This window comes from Aethalodelphis obliquidens, unplaced genomic scaffold, assembly GCF_003676395.1.
Source record: "Aethalodelphis obliquidens isolate GAN/ISIS:26980383/991018 unplaced genomic scaffold, ASM367639v1 scaffold27, whole genome shotgun sequence".
NCBI classification, from domain to species: Eukaryota; Metazoa; Chordata; class Mammalia; order Artiodactyla; family Delphinidae; genus Aethalodelphis; species Aethalodelphis obliquidens.
Window position 1 is genome coordinate 24,448,244 of NW_020837971.1, and position 15,027 is coordinate 24,463,270.

Sequence of the window (15,027 nt, forward strand, 5' to 3'; positions counted from 1 at the left end):
CATTTAAACTTTTAAACTATTCAACATCACATTTCACATGAAACATTGACGTGTTTCTATGCATTTTTACACAGATGAAATCATAAAGTCTGTAAAGATTCTTGAGAATGCTCCAGAAAGGAAAATTCCTATTTCCTAAATGGAAAATAGTGTAAAGAAAGACTTGCTGAGAAATCATGACTGCTACAGAGGTTATTATGAGCATCTCTCATTAAAAAAAAAAAGTAAATCTAGTAATTCAATATTTATTAATAGTTTATTGGGTTGGCCAAAAAGTTTGTTAGGATTTTGCATAAGAAAAACTCAGACGAACTTTTTGGCCAACCCAATAATTTTTTTTTAAAGTGATACATGCACCTGGTGACCAGCAAACAATGCAAGAAAACTTGGCTTTGAGTAAAATTTTGTGTAAAATTTTAAGTTCCCCACTTCATTTTGCTTTTTTTCTTAATCTTGTAAACATTATTCCCTCAAACATTTTTCCCCTAAATTTCATAGCGCAAAAGTTTATTTCAGCGTGATTTTTGCTACTCTACAGAAAATATTTCTTTTTCTGTTCAATCACTCTTAGGAATTTTCTTTATCAGTGTATTTAAGAGATATTACAAGAAATATATTGGTGTGCATCTTTTTCAGGAACTTTACTAGAATACTACAATTTTGTGATCTCAATATATAATATCAGGCTTTGTTTTGAACCACTACTTCTGGAAAAATTTCACTCAGTAACCTTATTTTTCTATCCTCTCTTTTATCTTTCATGGCAGTAAAATACGTATAATACAAAATTTACCATTTTAGCCATTTTAAGGTGTAAAATTTAGTGGAGTTTTAAGAGAATTTACGATTCTATGTGATCATCGTTGCTATCTAGTTCTAGAACATTTTCAATGTCCCAAAAGGAAACCCACAACTATACAAAAAAACAACAGAAGCCTTAATTAAACAGTCAGAAGACCAGCAGGGGAAGCTCTCGCGCCCTGTGACAACAGCAGAGCTTGACCAAAGGAGAAAGACTCCGCTTCTCTCCAGGTGAGGACTCAGCCAATGGAAAGCCATGAGCTCTTTATTTACTACACCCACCCACCTTCCCTTCCCTTCCGCTCTATTAAAGTGTTCTCTCCATTTCTGCAGGGGAACTTGCAAATGGATTGCCAGGGCTGCAGACCCCAAACTGCAATTCCCTGATGATTCCCAAAAATCCGCCCTTGCTGGGGAAATAACCAGCAGTCTATTTGTTCTATTTGTTTTAGGTCAACACGCATGTATTAGCCACTCCTCACTTCCCTGTCCCTCCAGCCCCTGGCACCCACTAATCCTCTTTCTGCTTCTGTGTATTTGCCTGTTCTGGCTAATTCACTGTAAACTGAATGATAAAATATCTGGCTTCTTTCACTTAGCATGTTTTCAAGGTTTATCAACAATATAGTACTTTATTATATTTTCTTTTAACGGTAAAAATGCACACTGCATTTTTTTTAAAATCACCACTTTCCATTCTGTAGATGTTAAAACTAAACCCAACAAGGCACAGCTGGCCCCAAATTGACCACAGAACTGGTTCTAACACCTCTATATGTCCCGTACAAGTCCACCATTGTTTTCATTCTTTGACACTTACATACAAAGATAAAAGAACTAGATAAAAAGGAAGAGAGGAGGTAATTATTTTTTTAATTAATAGGCTTAATTTTTAGAGCAGTTTAGGTCTATGGGAATGCTGAACAGAAAGCACAGGAAGTTCCCATACAACCCTCTCCTCTCACCTGGAATCGCCCCTGTTATTATCTTCATTGCTATGGCACATTTGTTAAATCTGGTAAATCAATATTGATACTCTCATTAACTCCACGTTAATGGCCATACTCCACGTTAAGGGTTGTGTGTTGAATATCCTATGGGTTTTGTGAGATTCATGATGTCAGGTACCCACAGTATCACACAGAACAGTTTCACTGCCTACAAGTCCTCTGTGCTCCACCTGGTCACGCCTCCCTCTTCCCCGGCGACCACTGATCTTTTACTGTCTTCATAGTTTTGCCTCTTACAGATCATCATATAGTTGAAATTATAACAGTATGTAGCCTTTACAAATTGGCTTCTTTTTCTTAGTAATATGCATTTAATACTGAACTGTATTCCTACAAATTGTTAGGATAGTACAGTTTATGCTGTGTGTGTTTTACAACAATTTTTTAAAATGATATGCTATGCAAACAGTATCCAAAAGCATGTTGCAGTGGCTATACTAGTATCAGACAAAATAGATTGTAACAAAAAATTTGATACTAGACACACAGGAAAACATTTTATAAAATGTTTATAAGATGTAAAAGCATTGATTCCTTAGGAAAACATAACAACTATTAACATGTTTTCACCTTAGAACAGAGCCCCTTAATACATGAGGAAAAACTAACAGAAGTAAAGAAGAAATAGACAATTTAACAATATCAGTTGGATTATTCAATACATCACATTTAATAATGGATAGAAAAATCAGGCATAAGATCAAGAAGGATACAGAGGACCTGAACAACACTCTAAACCAACTGGACTAAGAGACTTTTCAGAACGCTTTGCCCACGACAGCAGATGTATGTTCCTTTCTGATGTTCATGGAACGTTTTCCAGATAGAACATTTGTGACCTCATGAAACAAACATCAATAAATTTTAAAGAACTGAAATCACAGAATATATGTTTTCTGACTACAATAGAATGAAATTAGAAATCAGTAATAGAAGGAAATTCGGGAGGACCGCAAATATGTAAAAATTAAATAACATGCTCCCCCCCAAAAAACCAATAGGCCAAAGAAAGAACTGAAGGAAAATTCTAAAATACTTTGAGATGATGAAAACAAATGCACAATGTATAAAAATTTATGGGATCCATCTAAAGGAGTGCATATAGGGAAAGATATAGCTGTAATGTATATATTAAAGAAAGTCCATTTCAAAACAATAACCCAACATTCTCCATAAGAAATTAGAAAAATTACAGAAAACTAAATCTAAAACAATCTGAAGAAAAAATAAAATAAAATTACAACAAAAATTAATATAAAAGAAAATAGGAAAAATAAAACAATAGGGAAAATCAATAAAATGAAATGTTGGTTCTTTGAAAACAAAATTAACAAAATCTACAATTCTTTGGCTAGACTGACCAATAAGAAAGGAGAGAAGATTCCAATTACTAAAATCAAAAATGAAAGAGAAGACATTGCTATTCAATATTAAACTTACAGAAATAGAAAGATTTATAAAGGAACACTATAAATATTGCATGGCAAAAAATTAAATCCCTACCTCACCCTATAAATAAAAGTCACAATCAATCAAAGACCTAAATGTAAAAGCCAAAACTATAAAACTCTTAGAAGAAAACATACATGTCTATATCTTCCTAACCTTGGATTAGGCATAGTTTCTAGATACAACACAAAAAGCATAGCATAAGATAGAGTCTATCTAGACTCCACTAAAAAATTTTAGAACGAGTGATCAAATTCAGTAAAGTTACAGGATACAAAATCAGTATACAAAAGTCAGTTATGTTTCCATACAATAACAACAAACTAACAGAAAGAGAAATTAAGAAACCAAGAGCAGGGTGTGGTGGTGGTGGGGTGAATTGGGAGACTGGGATTGACATGTATACACTGATGTGTATAAAATGGATAACTAATAAGAACCAGCTGTAAAAAAAATAAATAAATAAAATTCAAAAAGAAAAAGAAAGAAACCAAATGCATTTACAGTTGCATCAAAAAAATATAATACTGAGGAATAAATTTAACCAAGGAGGTGAAAGATCTGTATAGTATAAGATATACAATGACAACTATAAGATATTGATGAAACAAATTGAAGAAGACACAAATAAATGGAAAAATATTCCATGTTAATAGATCGGAAAAATTAATATTGTTAAAATATCCATAATACCCAAAGGAATCTACAGATTCAATGCAATCCCTATCAAAATACCCATGGCATTTTTCACAGAAATAGAAAAAAATCCTAAAATTTGTAGGGGACCCCAGAAGACCCTGAATAGCCAAAACAATCTTGAGAAAGAAGAACAAAGCTGGAGGCATCACATTTCCTGATTTTAAACTATTTTACAAAGCTATAGTAATCAAAAAAACTGTTGTTTTGGCATAAGAACAGACACATAGACCAATGGAAGAACAGAGAACCCAGAAATAAACCCACCCATATATGGTCAATTAATTTATGACAAAGGAGCCAAAAATATACGATGGGGGAAAGGACAGTCCCCTCAATAAAAGGTGTGTGTTGTAAAAACTATATAGACATGCAAAACTGTATAATATGCAAAAAGAATGACACTGGATCTCTATCTTATACCACATTAAAAAAAAAACAACTCAAAATGGATTAAAGACTTAAATTTAAGACCTAAAACTATGAAACCTTTAGAATAAAACATGATGAATAAGTTCCTTGACATCAGTCTTGGCAATGACTGGATTTTTGGATTTCATGCCAAAGCAAAGGCAACACAAGCAAAAATAAGCAAGTAATACTTCACCAAACTAAAAGGCTTCTGCACGACAAAGGAAACCATCAACAAAATGAAAAGGCAATCTACTGAATGTGAGATAATATTTGCAAATCATAAAGCTGATAAGGGGTTAATATGCAAAATACATAAAGAACTCACACAACTCAATAGCAAAAAAACAATCTGATTTAAAAATGGGCAGAGGAACTGAATTTTTCAAAAAAAGACATACAAGTGGCCATACAGGTACATGAAATGATGCTCAACATCACTAATCATCAGGGAAATGCAAATCAAAACCACAATGAGATATCATCTCTCACCTTTAGAATGGCTGTCATCACAAAGACAAGAGACAGCAAGTGCTGCTGAGGATGTGGAGAAAAGGGAACGTTTGTGCACTGTTGGTGGGAATGTAAACTGGTACAGCTGCCACTGAAAGCAGTATGGAGATTCCTCAAAAACTTAAGAACAGAACTACTGTATGAGCCAGCATTTCCACTTCTGGGTATATAGCCAAAGGAAATGAAAACACGATATCAAAGAGATATCTGTTCATTACAGCATTATTCACAATAGCCAAGATAGGGAAACCACCTAAGTGCCCAACAACAGATAAATTTGGGAAAAAAAAACATAGGTATAGGAATAGTATTATAATAATGTTCCATATACACAATGGAATATTATCCAGCCATGAGAAAGAAGGAAATCCTGCCATTTGCAACAACATCGATGGACCTCGGGGGCATGATGCTGAGTAAAATAAGTCAGATAGAGAGATATTCCATAGTGTCACTTACATGTGAAATACTTGGGGGAAAAAAAAAAAAAGAACGCAAACTCACAGAGAGTAGAAAAGTGGTTCCCAGTGTCTGGAAGTAGGGAAAAATAGGGAGAGGTTGGTAAAAGGGTACAAACTTTCAGCTGCAAATGAACAAGCTCAAGGATCTAGTGTAAAACATAGTATCTATAGCTACAACACAGTTCAATTATATAATTAAAATTTGCTAACAAAGTAGAACTTAAATGTTCTTACCAAACAAACTATAATAAATATGTGAGGTGATGGATGTTTTAATTAAGTAGATGTCGGAAATCCTTTCACAATGTATATGTATATCAAGTCATCACCATGCACATTGTAAATATCTTACAGTTTTGTCAATTATACCACAATAAAGCTGAAAAAAATATAAAAAAAGATAAATTGTATAAAATCAAAATTTATTTTTTTTATTTCCAAGGACACTATCAAGAAAATAAAAAGACAACTGTACAATTGGAGAGAATTTTTATAAATCATATATCTAATAATGGGCTGATCCTAGAATGTAAACAACTCGTACAACTCAAAAGAAAGATAAAAGGAACTCAATTTTTAAAATGGTAAAAGGATGTGAATATATATTTCTTCAAAGAAGATGTACAAACAGACGATAAACATAGAAAAAATTGTCAGCCTCATTAATCATTAGGGAAACACAAATCAAAACGATAATAAGGTACCACTTCACATCCACTGGGATGGCTATAATCAAAAAAATGAACCATAGTAAGTGTTGTTGTAGATGTGGAGAAATTAGAACCGTTGTATATTACGATTGGGAATATAAGATGGTGCAGCTTCTTTGGAAAACACTTTGGCAGTTCCTCAAATATTATGCTTAGTTAGCTAGCTATATGACCCAGTAATTCCACTTGTAGTTATACACTCAAAAGATGTGAACACTTATATCTAGATAAAATGTGTACAATAATGTTCATAGAAGCATTACTCATAATAGCAAAAATGTAGAGAACTAAATGCCCTTCAATGGATAAACAAAATTTGGTAGATTCCTACCATTGGATATTGTTCAATCATAAAAAGAAGTGAAGTAGTGACACAGGCTACAACACAGATACACCCTGAAAACATGCCAGGAGAAAGAAGCTAAACACAAAAGGCTACATATTGTGTGAGTCCATTTATATAAAATGTCCAGAATGGGCAAATCCGCAGAGGCAGAAAGTAGGTTGATGGTTGCCAAGGGCTGGGGGAGGACAGACAACAGGGAATGGCTGATGTCTGCTCCAGGGTTTCTTTTCAAAGTGATAAAAACGATATGGAATTAGTAGAAATAATTGCACAACTTTGTGAATTACTACAAACCACTGAATTGTTACACTTAAAAGTGTGAATTTTATACTATGTGAATCATATCATGACAGTTTGTCCGTATCTACAGAGGCTGAAAATGCACCTGCTCTACAGGAACAAATGTGTTCCTTAATACGTATACAACCTTAATACCTTCACGTGTTCACCAGCAAATGCTCAAGAACATCCACAGTGCATATCCGTCAACACTAACCAAAGCGAACTACTGCAACACGTAACAACATGTATGCATCTCACAAATGATATATTGTCGAAAAGAAGCCACTCACCAAAGAGCATACTCTGCATGACTCCATTTATATAAAGTTTACAAACAGGCAAAACTATAATATATGATGATAAATGTCAGAACAGTGCTTTAGTTTTGATAGGGTCTTGACTGAGTTCATGATGGGGTCTTCTGGGTCCTGGCAATGGTCTATTTCTTGCTTATATGCTTATATGGATGGGCTAACATGAAAATCCATCAAGCCTTACACTGAGGATTTTTAGGTAACTTTAAATATCTCAATTTAAAGTTTACATTTTAAAAATTGCTGTACATGTTAACTTACAAAACTCCTAACACAATGTTTAGTGTTTAAAAAGTTCTACCTTAAGTTCTGCTGGAAAAAGTTTTCATGGTTTCCTATAACAACTTTCCCCATCTCAGCTAGTTTAAAGATATGATGCTTGTACAAAATTAAACATTCGAAACAATTTACAGAGATGGGATGACTCTTTAAATTACCCTTTTCAGTGTTCAGTGGCCCCAGGGCACTTCCTGCCTCTGCACTGCATGGACCACACCTGCGCTCGTCCCTTTCCAGTTGGTGTCTCTGCACTTCGGAATAGGTGAACAGTTCCGAGGAGGTGACTGAGGGGGGTGCAGGGAGTGACGGAAAAAGGCTGGTGTCTACGCATCACCTAGTGCAGTGACTGCTGCCTAGTTTCTGGTTACATGGGAGTATAGTCTTTAACCAAGGACAAGATTTCACATGGAGTGAAATAAAGAGCTTTTCCCTGTCCTTTTGGAGAGGGGCATCTCCCATCTGCTATGCGATTAAGACCCTTGCATTTGCTTTGAGGTAGTAGGAATCACCTCCCCACTCACATCTATCAGTCCTATAGGTTTTACTATGAATTGGCATCCATCCCTGTGGGGCTCCTGAGCCACAGTGGAGCTAGGGATTCAAAGAGCATTAAAGACACATGAAGTCAAAGCATGTCCTGGTTTCCCTAACTCTATTTCATTAGCTTAAATACCTGCTGCTCTGTGAATAGAGAAAATTTTTATCAAAATTTGGGGGAAAATAAGGGTCTAGAAGAGATCAACCTGACACCTCAAGGTTCATTTTCAAAGACGTCATGTTATAATCCAGATGGACACACTAAGAGGGCACAGCCTTGTGACAATGTGCGAACAAAAGGGTGTCATATGACAGTGACGCTCTGCGGTGAAGCCAGAGTTTCAGGACCAAACCAGAGTTCATCCTAACCAACCTAAAAGATGAGCTCATGGATATAAATCTCCCAGTGATGCTAATCAAACACTTTCTAAATCAAAATCACTGTCAATCACATCTATGTGCTATTAGTAAATGCTCACATCTATTTTTCAGTTTCCACGTGCTTGCGTTTCAGCTACCTCAACCTCATAAAGGAGGTCATAACACTGTGTGCTTTATGCTCCAGCACCGATCAGAAAGGCAAGACATCTTTCAGTCGAAGTCCTGAAAAAAATGAACTTTAAGTGGCTTTTATCACAATGCATGCTGACTAGCTTTTATTCTCTTTATTTAATGATATAACAGATCAATAAATTCTGGAAATTAAATAAAATGTTTGGAGCATTCTGAGAGGCCTTTGCCAAACCAATAGTTTGATATTTGAAAAGGTTTTACCGAGGTTCCACTCTTCACTTCAGGCATCTAATTTTATTTGTATTACCAGCAGTTTGTAAGCTGCCAAAGTAGGTCAAAAAGAGCCAAGAAAGAACCATTCAACGGCCCTGGTTGGATTTGGTTCCCCATCAGTATTTTAAACCTGTTTGTCTTCAAAATGCTTGATGTTTTGCTGCCACCATCCACATTTCACTGCAGGTTTACCCACGAATTCACCCCATGTCCTGCTGTCAGGTAAGTGCAGGGCTTCTTTCCCGACTGGCTCCCGAGTCACTGGACTGTTTGTGAGCCAGTCTCACTGCCTCCTGGGTATGAGCCCTGAGTCAGGAGAAGCCCCTGAGCCCGAGAACAAACCCAACAACTGGACTTCTGGGAGCCGAACCCCCATAATGACTTGACACGGTTTTAGAAGAATATGATGTTGACATGTTGCTTTGTTTCTTAAGTAGGAATTCATAAGCTGTTTTAACTCCTTCTCTGAAGACCAGAATAAAATCATTACCCGGGTTCAAACCTAAACACACAGACACACAACACAAACACACACATTTTAAGTAATGTCCTTTCAAAACAATAAAATGATAGCTATTTATATGTTCATATGGCTGAGATTTCGCCTTCTTACCCAAGACAATGCTAGGAACTTCTGGCAACAAAGTGGCTCATTACCTTACATGCAGTCCTCGTGCAAAGACTTTCTATCTACTCATTCACTCCAGGAAGAGATGAAGTTAATGCATCAGAGACTTGTTTCTAAAGAACAGACGCTGGCTTCTGCCTGTCACCTGTTCAACTGTCACTCAGACTGTCCATTGGATGCTTTTTCACTTGATATGTCACTATTTATGACACATGCTGGTCCACTTCAAAAACCCACTGAGACTAGTAGCACCGCTCAGTCCTCAGCATTGTTTGACCAAACACACCTTCTCCTTAGGTCAGGGGTAAAGGTCAAGTAAGTCATCGGTGAGGTCACAGAATCAGGAGAGTAAACCTGCGGGTCACTGGTTCATAGGATAATTATCTGCAATATGCCCTGCACTTATTTGTACTTATGTGGATTCAAATTATATTAAATGCACTATGAATTCCATGATAGATATTGTCAGGAAGAGTGGTTTTTCAATTTAAACAGTTCAAATTATTCTAGTGGTGGGTATCTCTAATGTTTAAAATTATACAAAGAATCTTCATATAAATACTAAAATCTAGGTCATTTATAAAAAATTGACAGATTGAGAATGTTGGTATAACTATTCTCTACTTAATATTTTGAATATTTAAGCAGGAACAGGCAAATTTGCCATGGTTTTTATTTTCTCAAAGTGAGATTTTAAAATAATTCCTACATTAGAAGTATAGGTTATTTTACTATGTCATGTGTCAAAATCTACTGAGTCACTAACATAACAAAAAAAACAAGTTGCAAATAATACTGTTAGCAAGAAAGCTTCAAACTGCTAATAAGCTGTTGATAAACAGTAGCTACAAGACGATATTGTCTCAATTTTATAACATTCTTTAAAGTTTTCAGTCTTTCAGAAATCTTAACATGTTTTTCCTTAAGAAAAAAAAACAACATAGAGAATTCAAGGTTGTTATTATTTTACATATTTAGAAGATAGTGTATCCTGTATAAGAGATACACTGCCCCACATGGAGATGCCAGTAAAGGTCTGGGAGCCAAGTCCCACCAAAGCCTCTGGCTGTTGTCCAGTTCTCACTCCGAGATCAGTGATGCCATATTGCCTTTCCCCAAAAAATGCTAGGAGTAAAAAGATAAAAGGAGAAAACCCATTAAAAAAGAAGAGAAGGAGTGATGCCTGGAATTGAGAATATACGAATTTTGCTATTGTTTATTCTGAGGAGATAATAGAGTCCCTACAAAGAAGTATAAAATTAAGCATTATACATAGTTATATTTGTAGAAGAAACTGGAGAAGCTAAACACCGTCTGAAAACCCTCCAAATTGTCAAAAGAAATGGGGGGCCGTGCAGAAAACAAAAAACAAGCATTCAACAAAAACAAACAAAAATAGACCAAGAAGAAACAGGACATACGAAAATTTCCTGTTGAACGAAATAAAACCAGCCAAAACCAAAACATCATACAACTTCGAAATGTCAAAGTAAAAGCTCTTTCCAAAAAGAAAAATCAAATGACTTTGCCAAATATCTGGAAAATAACAAAAATGAAGTCATGTGGAAAATTATCGAGAACAACGGTCAGAGGAAAGTGTATGGATTTAAATTTTTTCAGTAACAGAGAATAAAAAATTGGAATTAATTAATTAAGCATCATACTAAAAAAGCTAGAAAAATTTATAAAGGAAATTTGGAGGAAAGAATAAAGTAGAATTTAAATAATTAGGAAACAAAATATTGTAGAACAAATAAACAGGTGATTTCATGAAAAAAAGTAGACAAATCAGCCATTCCTCTAGGGAAAAAAAAAGGTAAACATCACAAAATGTGACATAAAAATGGTGACATTACAAATATAGAGGAAATTAAAACAATAAGAAGACATTATTTTGCACATATCAAAGCAAATAAACTTATATTGGGATGAAATTACTTTCCAGGAAACAGAAATGGCCTCCCTGACCCCAGATTGGCAGCTGACACGAAGACCAATGACCGTTTCAGAAACTGAGAAACTGATGTTGACAAGGGACCCTGGCTCACTCCCTCTCCTGCCATGTAGATCTGCACACACAGGTGCACAAATGTAAGCAAGAACCCCCTGGAGGGGGACGGGCCCACTGGGGTACCCAGGTACACTATAGTCTATAGTCTTGGAATATTTCCATCATGTGCGTATCCAAAAATATTTAAAATGAGGATGACAAACGCTAAAGCAACATGACAAAAATTCCTTACCTGATAAAGAGAATGCAATAAGGAAACTGATATTTGAGACCAAGGTAGAGCCCACAGCCTTTAAAATACACTCCTTTGTGATCTATATAATAGCTCGAAGCTAAAAAGCATCCTCCTTCCCCATGGAAATTATAATACATTAGTGTTGTTACAGGTAATACCAAATGTTTACTATTTATGCTAAATCATTTGGGTCATCATATGCCATATTCAAAGGCAACAAATTATATCAAAAGCACAACTTCATCCCTGTCTCGGGATGCATATTTACCTTTTACAGTTTTTTCTATGAAGAAAAAGGAAAAAGAGCATGAATTATGGTGCATTAGTTCCTTTAAAAAAAGAGTATTATTTCAGGGAAAATAAAATTGAATAAAAACCAAACTGAATAAAAAACTAAAAGAAAGAAGAAGAAGAAAGAAGAAGAAAGACCCCCCTCTTCTGCCCCCAGTGGTTCCTTTTCTGCATCCCCTACTTCTGGTTAACACTTCATTCTTCAGAAAATCCTGTCGCAAACTTCTCAACCTCAAAGTCATACTTGACTCCACTTTTTTCAATGCCCTTTTTCAGAATTTATGGCACTATGACCCCAAAACTATTTTTCCCTATTTCTTTTCTCCTTGACCCTCAACCCTTCTCACCCGGTTTGGTTTCCATTGAACCTTGAACATCTCCGAGAAAAAGCAAAAAAAAAAAAGTTAATTCATATTAACCCACATTAATTCTCACTTTACCTTGTTATCAGAATTACTAATCACAAGCAGAGGTCAAACTTCCAGTTCGAAATTACATCTCTAATGTTTACCTTAAAATGCCCATAAAATTCAACAAAATTTCATCACACAGAGAAGCAATGTAATAGTCTTAGAGGGCATCTTCATAGTTATAAGACAGAAGGACTTAGATTTAAAAAAAACTATTAAAAAACCAGCTCATAATAAGGATTCAAATCATACAAGGGAATATGCGGGGGGAAAGGAAGGCAAACTTACACCCACCGTCCCCCAACACAGACTGGCTCTGAGAAGTAGCACACGCACCGGAAGAGGGGGCTCCAGAAACCTTGGGTGCTGCTCTGAGACACAGCCCGTGTCTATGTTCCACCCTGGTTCTGAGCTGCAGGAAAAGGCAGTGAAGGTGAGAAATTATGCTACCTCAATACAAAGGACGAACAAGAGGTAAAAACCTGCCAGCCACCAACACTGACTGGGGAGCCGGGCAACTCCAGCAGACCTCTGGCTGCATCTCTAAACTCTATACGCAGCCATCCCCACCTGTGCAGAGGGAATCCTGCAGTCGAGAAACATCAACTTAAGAAAGATCAGGCCTTGTCTAAGAGAAGTAAAATGATACCCCCTAAAAATAGTGTTGAATAGTGGAAAGGGAGCAACAGACAGAAAATTCAGCAAGAGGGTGTCTGAAAAATTTAGGAAACATGTAGACACTCCTAGTAGAACGTGAGATGGAGCAGCCTTAGCGAATGAGAAACATCTGTCCATGCGGGGAAGTGACGGATAAAGTAGCATCAAAATGAAATTAAAAGTCTCCTAGGATGAGAATAACAGGTAATAACTCAAAATAAAGAAGGACTGCGAGGAAGCCAAAACCATTTTCTTGAAGTTAATTAAAAAACCCATAAAAGAGGGCTAAAAATAACCCCAAAACGAAAATATTATGAAGACTCGATAATTCCTGAAGAATAGTTCATGGGTTTTGTTCTCTTGCTTGCCTTTTTTTTTTTTTTAAACATCTTTATTGGAGTATAATTGCTTTACAATGGTGTGTTAGTTTCTGCTTTATAACAAAGTGAATCTGTTATACATATACATATATCCCCATATCTCTTCCCTCTTGCATCTCCCTCCCTCCCACCCTCCCTATCCCACCCCTCCAGGCAGTGACAAAGCACAGAGCTGATCTCCCTGTGCTATGCGGCTGCTTCCCACTAGCTATCTTACATGTGGTAGTGTATATATGTCCATGCCACTCTCTCACTTTGTCCCAACTTACCCTTCCCCCTCCCCATATCCTCAAGTCCATTCTCTAGTAGGTCTGTGTTCTTGCTTGTTTTGGTAAATTTCAAAGAAAATGAAAGATATGAATATCTGAACAGATAGCAAAGTGAGGCTGACGGGCAGAAGGTGATGGAGCAACAGTCAGAAGCTTCTGAAACAATTGTGCACCCTGGCTGTCTCTCACAGTGAAAGCAATGAAAGTAACGCTCTGATATTCCAGCAATCAGAACATACATCTCCACACCCCAGTTATCCTTCATTAAAACAAACAAAACCTAAGTAGAATTAGGCATTACAAAGATAAATGAAAAAGCCAGTGGTCAGAACTGAAACAGATTAAAATAGACATATATCTAAATAAATGATGTATGCAACACACATGTGTCTTCTTTAAAAAGAGAGAAAGAGCAACGCAAAAATTTAACAACAGTCTGAATCTAAGATCCCAGTTTATGTGATCAAGCCTGAAGAGGAAAAAGATCTGGTCACCCCTAGACTTAAGTGAATGGAATTCAAAAAGTGTGTCACTACTGGTTCTGGTAATTCAAGTTTTTGAAAGGTTCAAATAAATAGGACATGATTAAATGGGGTCACAGTGGCAATGCAAAGGTAGTTCCTAGTTAGTAAATCTAGACATCCAATTAAAGATGGGGATTAAATTTACATTTGCCTTTACTGCCCCCCTAAATTACATGAAGCCCAGTTAATACACACTGTATATAAGTCCATATAGAGTCTTCATTAAGACTTATAGTGCTCAAGTATAAAGTGTAAGCAAATACCCAATGAGCATTAGTCATTTGAAGGAAATATGTGACATGAACAATATAAACCAAAGCAAACAAGCAAACAAAACAGGAACCTGGATTTGGAGACAAGAGAGAGAGATGATTTTAAAAGTATATCAATATTTTCAGAGATAAGAGATGGTGCCACATTTATGAAAAACAAATAGAATGTCATGCTTTATAAAAAGATAACCACAGAGAACAAAGAGCTAGTGAAAATGTAAAAACTATGATTAAAATAAAATAACTCAATAAACAGTTGAAAGGTAAAGTTGAGAAAATCTCCCAGAAAATAGAACTAGAAGATAAAGATATTGAACAGAGAAGAGAAAATGTTTCATTCTGGGAGACATGACAGCTGAATAATGGAGACCAAGAAAGAGACAATAAAGAAACACAAGTGGGAAAATTAAAAAAGAAAAAAAATCAAGAAGATGTCTTAGCACCAAAGGAAGTAAGCTTTCACTGATTAAGAGAACCCATATAGAGTCTTCATTAGGACTTTTAGTGCAAGAAAGGAAATGTCGTGATGTTTCAGGGCTCAACTATGAGCAGTATGTATATAATCATAATAGTATAAACACTGAATAAGTTAACCACTGTCTATACATATTCCTTAAAATATATGAAAAATAATAAAGTTCAAAGGATGAAAACAAGATCACTGACATTCATGATTTAGATAAAATCAGCATTCATTCCTGAAAAAAATTCTGGAAAACGTTCCAGAAAATTTTTTCTGAAAAAATTCAGAAAAA

The 15,027-nt window shown here is 35.8% G+C and overlaps 1 protein-coding gene across 1 annotated transcript in view; it reads right to left on the reverse strand.

Moving 5' to 3' along the window:
* ABCA13 (ATP binding cassette subfamily A member 13) overlaps positions 1-15,027 on the reverse strand; it is a 296,583-nt gene that overhangs the window by 44,629 nt on the left and 236,927 nt on the right.